Source organism: Hakea prostrata, chromosome 1, assembly GCF_041222555.1.
Source record: "Hakea prostrata isolate BN-2017 chromosome 1, UWA_Hpros_2, whole genome shotgun sequence".
NCBI classification, from domain to species: domain Eukaryota; kingdom Viridiplantae; phylum Streptophyta; class Magnoliopsida; order Proteales; family Proteaceae; genus Hakea; species Hakea prostrata.
Window position 1 is genome coordinate 31,339,998 of NC_142600.1, and position 13,850 is coordinate 31,353,847.

Genomic DNA, 13,850 nt, shown 5'->3' on the forward strand with positions numbered 1-13,850 from the left:
TCCGTGTATCCCACGAAAAGACTAGGGAGAATAAAGATTCACCCTTAGGGCACAGAATTTACAATCAAGAAAGGTTTTGGGGAGAGTCCAATGAATTAATAGAAAATAAAAGGGTTGCCAATTGTTCCAAAGAAAAACAAGGATCAACTCCTCAATCATGAGGACACAAGGGAAGGTCATGGTAATAATATGAGACCTTCCCCACAATAATAAAGATAGGTAGGAAATTAGGGAAAGTATCATTAAGAGCTTTGGTGGAATCAAAATCAAGGATCATCGCCATATGGCTTCAAGATCATAGAGTGAATTAGGGGATTCACTTTAGGGTTAAAAGAATTAAAGAAGAGGTCATTACAGTAGTGTAATACCCTTCTCATGATCAGAAAATCAGAAGTAGAGAAGAAAGAATGAATTAAAGAAGAAGCAAATTGAATACCAACCTTTTAGAAGAGAAACCGCTGAAGAAACCTGAACAGATACTAGAGGATCTTCCTTGGCTTCGAAGGAGAGGTTCTAGGGATATTCCTACGTTCTCCCAAGGCTTAGAAACAGATTGAGAGTGAAACACATGGAGTTCCCCCTTTTAAATAGCACAAAGAGTTCAAGAGTTACTAGGGTTTCACCGAACTGACCAAATTGACCCCGATGATTGATTGGTTGCCAAAGAGGAAGTTCAAAGATCGATCCCACACTATCTAGAGGTTTAGAAACATGGTGGGAATAGTTTACCACGAAATTAAAAGAAATAAAGCTTTTGAAAACCTTCAAAACAGATATTTACCAAAATGCCACTGCCTGGACAACTTATTCAAAAATAGGGATTTAATGGGCCTAACTTCAATATTTTTGGATGGGCTTCTTTCAATACATCGTACTACTTACCTAGTATGGAGGGAAGTCTTCAAACTAGGTCCAACTAAGCTTTAGGTCCATCAACCAAGTTCTTCTTCACAAATAAATAGTTCAACACCAAATCAAGTAAGGTTTCCATAAGGAAACACCATCATCAATATCCATGGGTTTTGGGTCAAACACCATATCTTCTACTGAGATGGCCCACAAAGACATCTTCCTAAGATTTTCAAAGATAGAAAAACTGAAATCACGGTCAAACTTCAAAGTCAACATTAAATAAAACCCGACTTCACGCAAAACAGATCGGGTTTCCGGGCTAGATTTGGGCTGGGTGTCACATTCTCCCCCCCTTAAAATAATTTCGTCCTCGAAATTCGGAGAGTACTTGGCTTTCAAAGAGATAGAGATACATCGCTTTTATCTTGACTTTCTTCTCCCAAAAACAACGGAAAACAAATAACAACTTTTTTTTTTTTTTTTTTTTTTTTTTTTGGAAGAAAATCAACGGAGAAAATCTAACATGCTTTGAAATCAAATCGAAAGTATAATCATGGCTTCATGAAGATTTCACAAGGATCATGGCGAAGATCAATATGAAGATCATAAAACCATAAGAATGAAAGGAGGTTGTAGAAGAGATGGTTGCAAGAATGCGGCATCTTCTTCATAGCCTCAACCACAAAGAATAAAACATAGTAAAAGTAAATCAATACAACACAAGAGAGATTATTAATCTTTGATTGAAGAATAGGAGATGAAAATTTTGAAGTCTTGAAACAATTAGAAGGAAATAACAATTCAGGAAGATCACACTTGATTTATCTTCGAAATCATCATGTGGAGAATTCACAAGGTTATAGAGTATATGGAGATCCACTTTAGAACAACAGGGATAGAAGGATTAGTTATGGGAATGATTTAAGATCACCCTCCTATCAAAAGGAGATAGAAGGCATTAAAAAATAGAAGAGAGAATAGGTTAGCTTCGGGGTAAACTTCCACCAAACGAAACTAGGTAACTTATACGGTAGAGAAATAAATCGAACAATGCATATGGTATGTATGCATTTGGCACAGTAGCAAGGTTAGGATTAGTTGGGATTTCCGAATCTTTACAAGGGGATGGAAAGTACAACGAAAATAGATCTAATAGGTACAACAAACTAGACTCTTGGCTGACTTCTTAAATGGCAAAGAGGAATTCAAAACAAAGTAGATGATAAGAATGCGAGAGATGTACAGTTGACAAATCGAACGAAGATAAGAACAAAGGCTATGAATAACGAACATGAAGAAAAGTTTTCTAGGCTTCCCAAAAGATTATAGGGTTTCCAAGGTCTTCCACAACACACAACACACAAGCAGAGATTATAACAAAATAAGAAAGAAATAGTCAAAACTTCAGATTAGATTTTGGTTTAGGATGAAAGATGATGATGATGAGGGTATGTAATGATAAAGATGAGGATACTGAGGATGAGAATGAGCACTAGGATGAGGTTCAAGCTCAGGATGAGACTCAAGGTTAGGAGATTCAAGAAGATGAGGAGGAAACTATTCCAGCTCGACAGTTTGAGGTGAGAGGTCCATCAAATTCAACTTTCGAGGCATCGGGTGTGGTTTCTCAGTTGTCGGCAATAACTTCCACACAAGAAAGGATAGAGACTCAATAGGAGAGGATGGAGACACACATAAACATTATAGAAGATTGACTGACACAACAAGAGGAGGAGTCTCAAACTATGAAAGATCAGCTTGATTCTCAGAAACGATTAACAAGACAAACAGTTCTAGGAATTCCTTTTTATGTCAACACAGATGTATTCACTTTCAGAATTGTAAACCTAAGTGATTAGTGAAGTTAAATTTGTATCACTTGTGTTATTGTATATTATGCTTTTCTTTTGTTGCATTAACAATTGTTCAATGTTTAGTTATGACTCATAACTCATAACGACCACTCACAACCACTACTCCCAACGACAACTTAAAACAACAACTCCCGACTCAGACTCGTACGACAACTCATGACGACAACATGACTCAGACTCATATGACGACTTACTCCTAACAATATCTCACAACAAAACTCACTCACAAGGACAACTCATGACTCGACACAAACCATAACTTAAAACTGACAACTAAACTTTAACCCATGACTACTACCCAAGTACAAGTCATAAATTGTAATTATTGTGCATTATTCAAACTTGTGTATTATGCTTCATTTATTCAAGTTTCTAATCCAAGGTTCTCTATTATTCACCTCTAAGACGGCTTGAGTCACTTATGGATCTATGACTCAGATTGCTCATCTAATACTTGTATTAACTATTATTGACTTTGTAAAACCTGGCTCTGATACCACTCTGTCACACCCCGCCCGCCAGGCCCGGTTACCCGCCTGACGACCCGTGGGTGCGAATCGTCACAGGATCCATGGTTTTAGTCTATCAATAATAATAAATACAAATACCTGTAATCAAGAGCAAGAATAGTGCAATAATTAATAAAAGGTTACAGGAGTCCAAATACTCCAATAAATATCCAAGAAATAATCAAAGGAAAGAATCAAGAATCAAATGTAATATTGAGTTCAGCGGAAGCAAAATAAGTAACTAAATAGTCTTCATCTTCGGGAGGCTTCATGCTCTGCAAAGTCCATGTACCACTGTCTCTGTCCCACATCAGCTTCATACGAGAAAGCTCTTTCATATGAATCATCTCCAACTTCCGACATTGTGCAACTATCTGTACAATTTATATAATACATACAATGAAAGGAATGAGTTCCAACGAACTCAGTAAGGAACAAGAAATTCTCATATATATGTCAATACAATCCACGAATGCACAGATGAAATGATATGCATGGTATGCAGAAATATGAATGCTACTAAGATCTAACTATGCAAGTCTCTAATGGCTGACATGCTTTAAGATATACACCAGCCCTCCTTTGGGTAAGTCTCATCACTCTGATCCGGCAAGGACTGGTTACCTCTGTAGGGATCCTGGGCAAAGGGGTAAGTCCACACCTGGCTCTCAAAACCGTGGTTGGGGGTTAAGTCAACACTCTCTCACCACGACCATTGGCAATGAGTACTGGCGCATGTCGGGGTTTCTAATCCAATGCAAGGTCATAATGGTAACATACTATATGAAGTCCAGATACTTCCCCTATGGCACCAACCAACTCGGTTCAGTATCCTTCGCAACCTAGGAGTAAGAATCCTCACGGACTGGCTACCTCTGTTGGACTCCACTCCTTAACCCTATGGTCATCCACATATTATTGGGGCGGATGCTCTCATGACTCCTCGCGACACCCGGTCCGCTCCTTGGACGTCCATGAGCCCAACCCTAACATATGCAACCCTACCATTACATGACCAATAGTGGACCACTGAGTCTCCGCACGGACTGGTTACCGCTGTTGGATGAAACATAGTCACGTCACCATTGTCACGGGTCACCCGGCTTCAATTCCCCTGCCGAAAGGGTAATAGCATGTGGGGTACCTAGCCATGCAATTCTAGACTCCTTAAGTATGTCATCAAGTAATCATGATAGTGCTGGAGACATCAGCAGGCATGTGTCCCATTCCACAGCCTTCTGATATCCCAAGCCAAGATATCCCAATGGAATACCCCTTCCATCACAATCACACTACAACACTCTTTATCATACCATGAACAATTGTGCAATATCATAAAAGATGAAGTACATCAAGGAATACCACAAACAACAAGTGTACAATAAGATTCACATACTTTATACAATTACAACAAGTTACATGATCAAAGAATAGTAAATAGAACAACAGAATCATCATGTATATGTAATTGCATATAAATAAGAATGCATGTCCTTACCTGTAATTTAGTAGAAGTCCTCTAACTTGCAATCCAAAAACTATTATAAGACTTTTATTTGAAACAGAGAACACCTAGGCATAGGGTTACAAGAATGTATAAGTCACATAAACCAAATTGAATCAAAACCGAAATCTATTTGGTCATCATTGTTTACCACCCGGTCGCTTGTGCCGGTCGCTTAGGTTAAGCGACCGCCACTAGTGACCGCCCCAAAAACAATGGAGCTTCAATCCGAAACTCGGGCTTCGATTACTCGATTTCAATCCGGTTTTCGAGTAATCTCATCCTAAGTCTCGAATTAAACACTCCCAAAGACAAAAGGGTAAGAGAAAGCAATCCCCTATCATCGGTGGATTATCCCTAACCCTCTCCTTTATTGAATTTTCCATCTCACGAAGCGGGTTCCGTTTATGGTTATTCCATCTCACGCAGATAAAAAAAAGGGTAAAGAATAACCAAGGGGTAATCACAGTGACGAGGAAAAAGGGTAAAACCAAACTAACGGAGATAAAAGAGTAGAGAACGAAGGGTTAGTTCAATACCTCACACCGAAAGCCGAGAAGAAGAGAACCGATCCTCCAAACCACCGTCGCATACTCCGAGAGACTCTTTCGGATCTTCCCCCGCAGCCGTCTTAACTCCCAAATAAGAAATAACGAATAAAGTAATCGTTAAAGAGACGGAGTTTGCCTTTTATAGAAGTCTCTGGGGCAAAATAGGGCAAAATCCCCGAAAACAGACCCGGGCGGTCGCTTGGGCCGGTCGCTTAGGTTAAGCGACCGCCACTAGTAACCGCCCCCATGAAATTTGTCATACAAGGGTGCTTTGCTCATGGGGTTGAAGACCAAGTACAACCAAACCCAAATGAAGACATGGGGGAGATCATAGTCCGAAAAATCAATCATAATAGGTTTGTAACAAAGAGGTTAGGGTTTCATCATAACATATGGCTCATGAAAAGGTTATGATCACGGAAAGAGAGGGAATGATTGTTATCAAGAAAATAGCAAGAAATCATAGGAAATCTAGTTTATGTTAACAGAAACATTACCCATGAGGTTTCCCGCACATGGAAGGTTACAAGAGGTTTCCGAAAAGATCATTCAAGGGTTAGGGTTAAGGTTTCAAGAATCTATTAGCTAGGGTTAAGATCATGATGATGATCATAGATCTCAAAGAATAGAATGAGATCATGGAATAGATGGTTGCAAGAATGCATCATCTTCTTCCTGATCTCAAAAAGAACAAGAACGAAGAAAGAATAATTAGAAATCCTAATTAGGTTAAACATGGATCATGAATAAAATATAGTGATCAAGTTTAGGTTAACACAAATATCACCCAAGGGAAAGAGAAACAACGAATGCACAATCTGAAAAAGGTGTTGGGGAGTTTCCAACAGATAAAAGAACAATAGGGTTTCATATATGGTTACCTCTCATAAGAGTTGGTTACCTCTCATGAGAGTTACCCATAATTAATTCTCACAAAAACAACCCAAGATAGATAAAGGAATATCTCATTAGTATTTCAAAATAAAGGATGGAATTAGGAAGGGTCTACTAATGAGAGAAAATAAGGTTCTCAATTAAAGTGAAGGGAAACAAATTCAAATCATACAATTAGGGATTTACTAACAAGAATCCGTGTATCCCACGAAAAAGACTAGGGAGAATAAAGATTCACCCTTAGGGCAAAGAATTTACAATCAAGAAAGGTTTTGGGGAGAGTCCAATGAATTAATAGAAAATAAAAGGGTTGCCAATTGTTCCAAAGAAAAACAAGGATCAACTCCTCAATCATGAGGACACAAGGGAAGGTCATGGTAATAATATGAGACCTTCCCCACAATAATAAAGATAGGTAGGAAATTAGGGAAAGTATCATTAAGAGCTTTGGTGGAATCAAAATCAAGGATCATCGCCATATGGCTTCAAGATCATAGAGTGAATTAGGGGATTCACTTTAGGGTTAAAAGAATTAAAGAAGAGGTCATTACAGTAGTGTAATACCCTTCTCATGATCAGAAAATCAGAAGTAGAGAAGAAAGAATGAATTAAAGAAGAAGCAAATTGAATACCAACCTTTTAGAAGAGAAACCGCTGAAGAAACCCGAACGCAGATACTAGAGGATCTTCCTTGGCTTCAAAGGAGAGGTTCTAGGGATATTCCTACGTTCTCCCAAGGCTTAGAAACAGATTGAGAGTGAAACACATGGAGTTCCCCCTTTTAAATAGCACAAAGAGTTCAAGAGTTACTAGGGTTTCACCGAACTGACCAAATTGACCCCGATGATTGATTGGTTGCCAAAGAGGAAGTTCAAAGATCGATCCCACACTATCTAGAGGTTTAGAAACATGGTGGGAATAGTTTACCACGAAATTAAAAGAAATAAAGCTTTTGAAAACCTTCAAAACAGATATTTACCAAAATGCCACTGCCTGGACAACTTATTCAAAAATAGGGATTTAATGGGCCTAACTTCAATATTTTTGGATGGGCTTCTTTCAATACATCGTACTACTTACCTAGTATGGAGGGAAGTCTTCAAACTAGGTCCAACTAAGCTTTAGGTCCATCAACCAAGTTCTTCTTCACAAATAAATAGTTCAACACCAAATCAAGTAAGGTTTCCATAAGGAAACACCATCATCAATATCCATGGGTTTTGGGTCAAACACCATATCTTCTACTGAGATGGCCCACAAAGACATCTTCCTAAGATTTTCAAAGATAGAAAAACTGAAATCACGGTCAAACTTCAAAGTCAACATTAAATAAAACCCGACTTCACGCAAAACAGATCGGGTTTCCGGGCTAGATTTGGGCTGGGTGTCACATTCTCCCCCCTTAAAATAATTTCGTCCTCGAAATTCGGAGAGTACTTGGCTTTCAAAGAGATAGAGATACATCGCTTTTATCTTGACTTTCTTCTCCCAAAAACAACGGAAAACAAATAACAACTTTTTTTTTTTTTTTTTTTTTTTTTTTGAAGAAAATCAACGGAGAAAATCTAACATGCTTTGAAATCAAATCGAAAGTATAATCATGGCTTCATGAAGATTTCACAAGGATCATGGCGAAGATCAATATGAAGATCATAAAACCATAAGAATGAAAGGAGGTTGTAGAAGAGATGGTTGCAAGAATGCGGCATCTTCTTCATAGCCTCAACCACAAAGAATAAAACATAGTAAAAGTAAATCAATACAACACAAGAGAGATTATTAATCTTTGATTGAAGAATAGGAGATGAAAATTTTGAAGTCTTGAAACAATTAGAAGGAAATAACAATTCAGGAAGATCACACTTGATTTATCTTCGAAATCATCATGTGGAGAATTCACAAGGTTATAGAGTATATGGAGATCCACTTTAGAACAACAGGGATAGAAGGATTAGTTATGGGAATGATTTAAGATCACCCTCCTATCAAAAGGAGATAGAAGGCATTAAAAAATAGAAGAGAGAATAGGTTAGCTTCGGGGTAAACTTCCACCAAACGAAACTAGGTAACTTATACGGTAGAGAAATAAATCGAACAATGCATATGGTATGTATGCATTTGGCACAGTAGCAAGGTTAGGATTAGTTGGGATTTCCGAATCTTTACAAGGGGATGGAAAGTACAACGAAAATAGATCTAATAGGTACAACAAACTAGACTCTTGGCTGACTTCTTAAATGGCAAAGAGGAATTCAAAACAAAGTAGATGATAAGAATGCGAGAGATGTACAAGTGACAAATCGAACGAAGATAAGAACAAAGGCTATGAATAACGAACATGAAGAAAAGTTTTCTAGGCTTCCCAAAAGATTATAGGGTTTCCAAGGTCTTCCACAACACACAACACACAAGCAGAGATTATAACAAAATAAGAAAGAAATAGTCAAAACTTCAGATTAGATTTTGGTTTAGGATGAAAGATGATGATGATGAGGGTATGTAATGATAAAGATGAGGATACTGAGGATGAGAATGAGCACTAGGATGAGGTTCAAGCTCAGGATGAGACTCAAGGTTAGGAGATTCAAGAAGATGAGGAGGAAACTATTCCAGCTCGACAGTTTGAGGTGAGAGGTCCATCAAATTCAACTTTCGAGGCATCGGGTGTGGTTTCTCAGTTGTCGGCAATAACTTCCACACAAGAAAGGATAGAGACTCAATAGGAGAGGATGGAGACACACATAAACATTATAGAAGATTGACTGACACAACAAGAGGAGGAGTCTCAAACTATGAAAGATCAGCTTGATTCTCAGAAACGATTAACAAGACAAACAGTTCTAGGAATTCCTTTTTATGTCAACACGGATGTATTCACTTTCGAATTGTAAACCTAAGTGATTAGTGAAGTTAAATTTGTATCACTTGTGTTATTGTATATTATGCTTTTCTTTTGTTGCATTAACAATTGTTCAATGTTTAGTTATGACTCATAACTCATAACGACCACTCACAACCACTACTCCCAACGACAACTTAAAACAACAACTCCCGACTCAGACTCGTACGACAACTCATGACGACAACATGACTCAGACTCATATGACGACTTACTCCTAACAATATCTCACAACAAAACTCACTCACAAGGACAACTCATGACTCGACACAAACCATAACTTAAAACTGACAACTAAACTTTAACCCATGACTACTACCCAAGTACAAGTCATAAATTGTAATTATTGTGCATTATTCAAACTTGTGTATTATGCTTCATTTATTCAAGTTTCTAATCCAAGGTTCTCTATTATTCACCTCTAAGACGGCTTGAGTCACTTATGGATCTATGACTCAGATTGCTCATCTAATACTTGTATTAACTATTATTGACTTTGTAAAACCTGGCTCTGATACCACTCTGTCACACCCCGCCCGCCAGGCCCGGTTAACCGCCCGACGACCCGTGGATGCGAACCGTCACAGGATCCATGGTTTTAGTCTATCAATAATAATAAATACAAATACCGGTAATCAAGAGCAAGAATAGTGCAATAATTAATAAAAGGTTACAGGAGTCCAAATACTCCAATAAATATCCAAGAAATAATCAAAGGAAAGAATCAAGAATCAAATGTAATATTGAGTTCAGCGGAAGCAAAATAAGTAACTAAATAGTCTTCATCTTCAGGAGGCTTCATGCTCTGCAAGTCCATGTACCACTGTCTGTCTCACATCAGCTTCATACGAGAAAGCTCTTTCATATGAATCATCTCCAACTTCCGACATTGTGCAACTATCTGTACAATTTATATAATACATACAATGAAAGGAATGAGTTCCAACGAACTCAGTAAGGAACAAGAAATTCTCATATATATGTCAATACAATCCACGAATGCACAGATGAAATGATATGCATGGTATGCAGAAATATGAATGCTACTAAGATCTAACTATGCAAGTCTCTAATGGCTGACATGCTTTAAGATATACACCAGCCCTCCTTTGGGTAAGTCTCATCACTCCGATCCGGCAAGGACCGGTTACCTCCGTAGGGATCCCGGGCAAAGGGGTAAGTCCACACCGGCTCTCAAAACCGTGGTTGGGGGTTAAGTCAACACTCTCTCACCACGACCATTGGCAATGAGTACCGGCGCATGTCGGGGTTTCTAATCCAATGCAAGGTCATAATGGTAACATACTATATGAAGTCCAGATACTTCCCCTATGGCACCAACCAACTCGGTTCAAAGTATCCTTCGCAACCTAGGAGTAAGAATCCTCACGGACTGGCTACCTCTGTTGGACTCCACTCCTTAACCCTATGGTCATCCACATATTATTGGGGCGGATGCTCTCATGACTCCTCGCGACACCCGGTCCGCTCCTTGGACGTCCATGAGCCCAACCCTAACATATGCAACCCTACCATTACATGACCAATAGTGGACCACTGAGTCTCCGCACGGACTGGTTACCGCTGTTGGATGAAACATAGTCACGTCACCATTGTCACGGGTCACCCGGCTTCAATTCCCCTGCCGAAAGGGTAATAGCATGTGGGGTACCTAGCCATGCAATTCTAGACTCCTTAAGTATGTCATCAAGTAATCATGATAGTGCTGGAGACATCAGCAGGCATGTGTCCCATTCCACAGCCTTCTGATATCCCAAGCCAAGATATCCCAATGGAATACCCCTTCCATCACAATCACACTACAACACTCTTTATCATACCATGAACAGTTGTGCAATATCATAAAAGATGAAGTACATCAAGGAATACCACAAACAACAAGTGTACAATAAGATTCACATACTTTATACAATTACAGCAAGTTACATGATCAAAGAATAGTAAATAGAACAACAGAATCATCATGTATATGTAATTGCATATAAATAAGAATGCATGTCCTTACCTGTAATTTAGTAGAAGTCCTCTAACTTGCAATCCAAAAACTATTATAAGACTTTTATTTGAAACAGAGAACACCTAGGCATAGGGTTACAAGAATGTATAAGTCACATAAACCAAATTGAATCAAAACCGAAATCTATTTGGTCACTGTTTACCAGCCGGTCGCTTGTGCCGGTCGCTTAGGTTAAGCGACCGCCACTAGTGACCGCCCCAAAAACAGTGAGCTTCAATCCGAAACTCAGGCTTCTGATTACTCGATTTCAATCCGGTTTTCGAGTAATCTCATCCTAAGTCTCGAATTAAACACTCCCAAAGACAAAAGGGTAAGAGAAAGCAATCCCCTATCATCAGTGGATTATCCCTAACCCTCTCCTTTATTGAATTTTCCATCTCACAGAAGCAGGGTTCTGTTTATGGTTATTCCATCTCACGCAGATAAAAAAAAGGGTAAAGAATAACCAAGGGGTAATCACAAGTGACGAGGAAAAAGGGTAAAACCAAACTAACGGAGATAAAAGAGTAGAGAAACGAAGGGTTAGTTCAATACCTCACACCGAAAGCCAGAGAAGAAGAGAACCGATCCTCCAAACCACCGGTACGATCCGAGAGACTCTTTCGGATCTTCCCCGCAGCCGTCTTAACTCCCAAATAAGAAATAACGAATAAAGTAATCGTTAAAGAGACGGAGTTTGCCTTTTATAGAAGTCTCTGGGGCAAAATAGGGGCAAAATCCCCGAAACAGACCAAGGACCGGGCGCTTGGGCCGGTCGCTTAGGTTAAGCGACCGCCACTAGTAACCGCCCCCATGAAATTTGTCATACAAGGGTGCTTTGCTCATGGGGTTGAAGACCAAGTACAACCAAACCCAAATGAAGACATGGGGGAGATCATAGTCCGAAAAATCAATCATAATAGGTTTGTAACAAAGAGGTTAGGGTTTCATCATAACATATGGCTCATGAAAAGGTTATGATCACGGAAAGAGAGGGAATGATTGTTATCAAGAAAATAGCAAGAAATCATAGGAAATCTAGTTTATGTTAACAGAAACATTACCCATGAGGTTTCCCGCACATGGAAGGTTACAAGAGGTTTCCAGAAAGATCATTCAAGGGTTAGGGTTAGGTCAAGGAATCTATTAGCTAGGGTTAAGATCATGATGATGATCATAGATCTCAAAGAATAGAATGAGATCATGGAATAGATGGTTGCAAGAATGCATCATCTTCTTCCTGATCTCAAAAAGAACAAGAACGAAGAAAGAATAATTAGAAATCCTAATTAGGTTAAACATGGATCATGAATAAAATATAGTGATCAAGTTTAGGTTAACACAAATATCACCCAAGGGAAAGAGAAACAACGAATGCACAATCTGAAAAAGGTGTTGGGGAGTTTCCAACAGATAAAAGAACAATAGGGTTTCATATATGGTTACCTCTCATAAGAGTTGGTTACCTCTCATGAGAGTTACCCATAATTAATTCTCACAAAAACAACCCAAGATAGATAAAGGAATATCTCATTAGTATTTCAAAATAAAGGATGGAATTAGGAAGGGTCTACTAATGAGAGAAAATAAGGTTCTCAATTAAAGTGAAGGGAAACAAATTCAAATCATACAATTAGGGATTTACTAACAAGAATCCGTGTATCCCACGAAAAGACTAGGGAGAATAAAGATTCACCCTTAGGGGCACAGAATTTACAATCAAGAAAGGTTTTGGGGAGAGTCCAATGAATTAATAGAAAATAAAAGGGTTGCCAATTGTTCCAAAGAAAAACAAGGATCAACTCCTCAATCATGAGGACACAAGGGAAGGTCATGGTAATAATATGAGACCTTCCCCACAATAATAAAGATAGGTAGGAAATTAGGGAAAGTATCATTAAGAGCTTTGGTGGAATCAAAATCAAGGATCATCGCCATATGGCTTCAAGATCATAGAGTGAATTAGGGGATTCACTTTAGGGTTAAAAGAATTAAAGAAGAGGTCATTACAGTAGTGTAATACCCTTCTCATGATCAGAAAATCAGAAGTAGAGAAGAAAGAATGAATTAAAGAAGAAGCAAATTGAATACCAACCTTTTAGAAGAGAAACCGCTGAAGAAACCCAAGAGATACTAGAGGATCTTCCTTGGCTTCGAAGGAGAGGTTCTAGGGATATTCCTACGTTCTCCCAAGGCTTAGAAACAGATTGAGAGTGAAACACATGGAGTTCCCCCTTTTAAATAGCACAAAGAGTTCAAGAGTTACTAGGGTTTCACCGAACTGACCAAATTGACCCCGATGATTGATTGGTTGCCAAAGAGGAAGTTCAAAGATCGATCCCACACTATCTAGAGGTTTAGAAACATGGTGGGAATAGTTTACCACGAAATTAAAAGAAATAAAGCTTTTGAAAACCTTCAAAACAGATATTTACCAAAATGCCACTGCCTGGACAACTTATTCAAAAATAGGGATTTAATGGGCCTAACTTCAATATTTTTGGATGGGCTTCTTTCAATACATCGTACTACTTACCTAGTATGGAGGAAGTCTTCAAACCAGGTCCAACTAAGCTTTAGGTCCATCAACCAAGTTCTTCTTCACAAATAAATAGTTCAACACCAAATCAAGTAAGGTTTCCATAAGGAAACACCATCATCAATATCCATGGGTTTTGGGTCAAACACCATATCTTCTACTGAGATGGCCCACAAAGACATCTTCCTAAGATTTTCAAAGATAGAAAAAC

The 13,850-nt window shown here is 38.6% G+C and overlaps 1 protein-coding gene across 1 annotated transcript in view; it reads left to right on the plus strand.

Annotated features, from left to right (window-relative positions):
• Positions 1-13,850, plus strand: part of LOC149028738 (histone-lysine N-methyltransferase ATXR3-like) — an 80,118-nt gene that overhangs the window by 56,960 nt on the left and 9,308 nt on the right. The window lies entirely within an intron of this gene.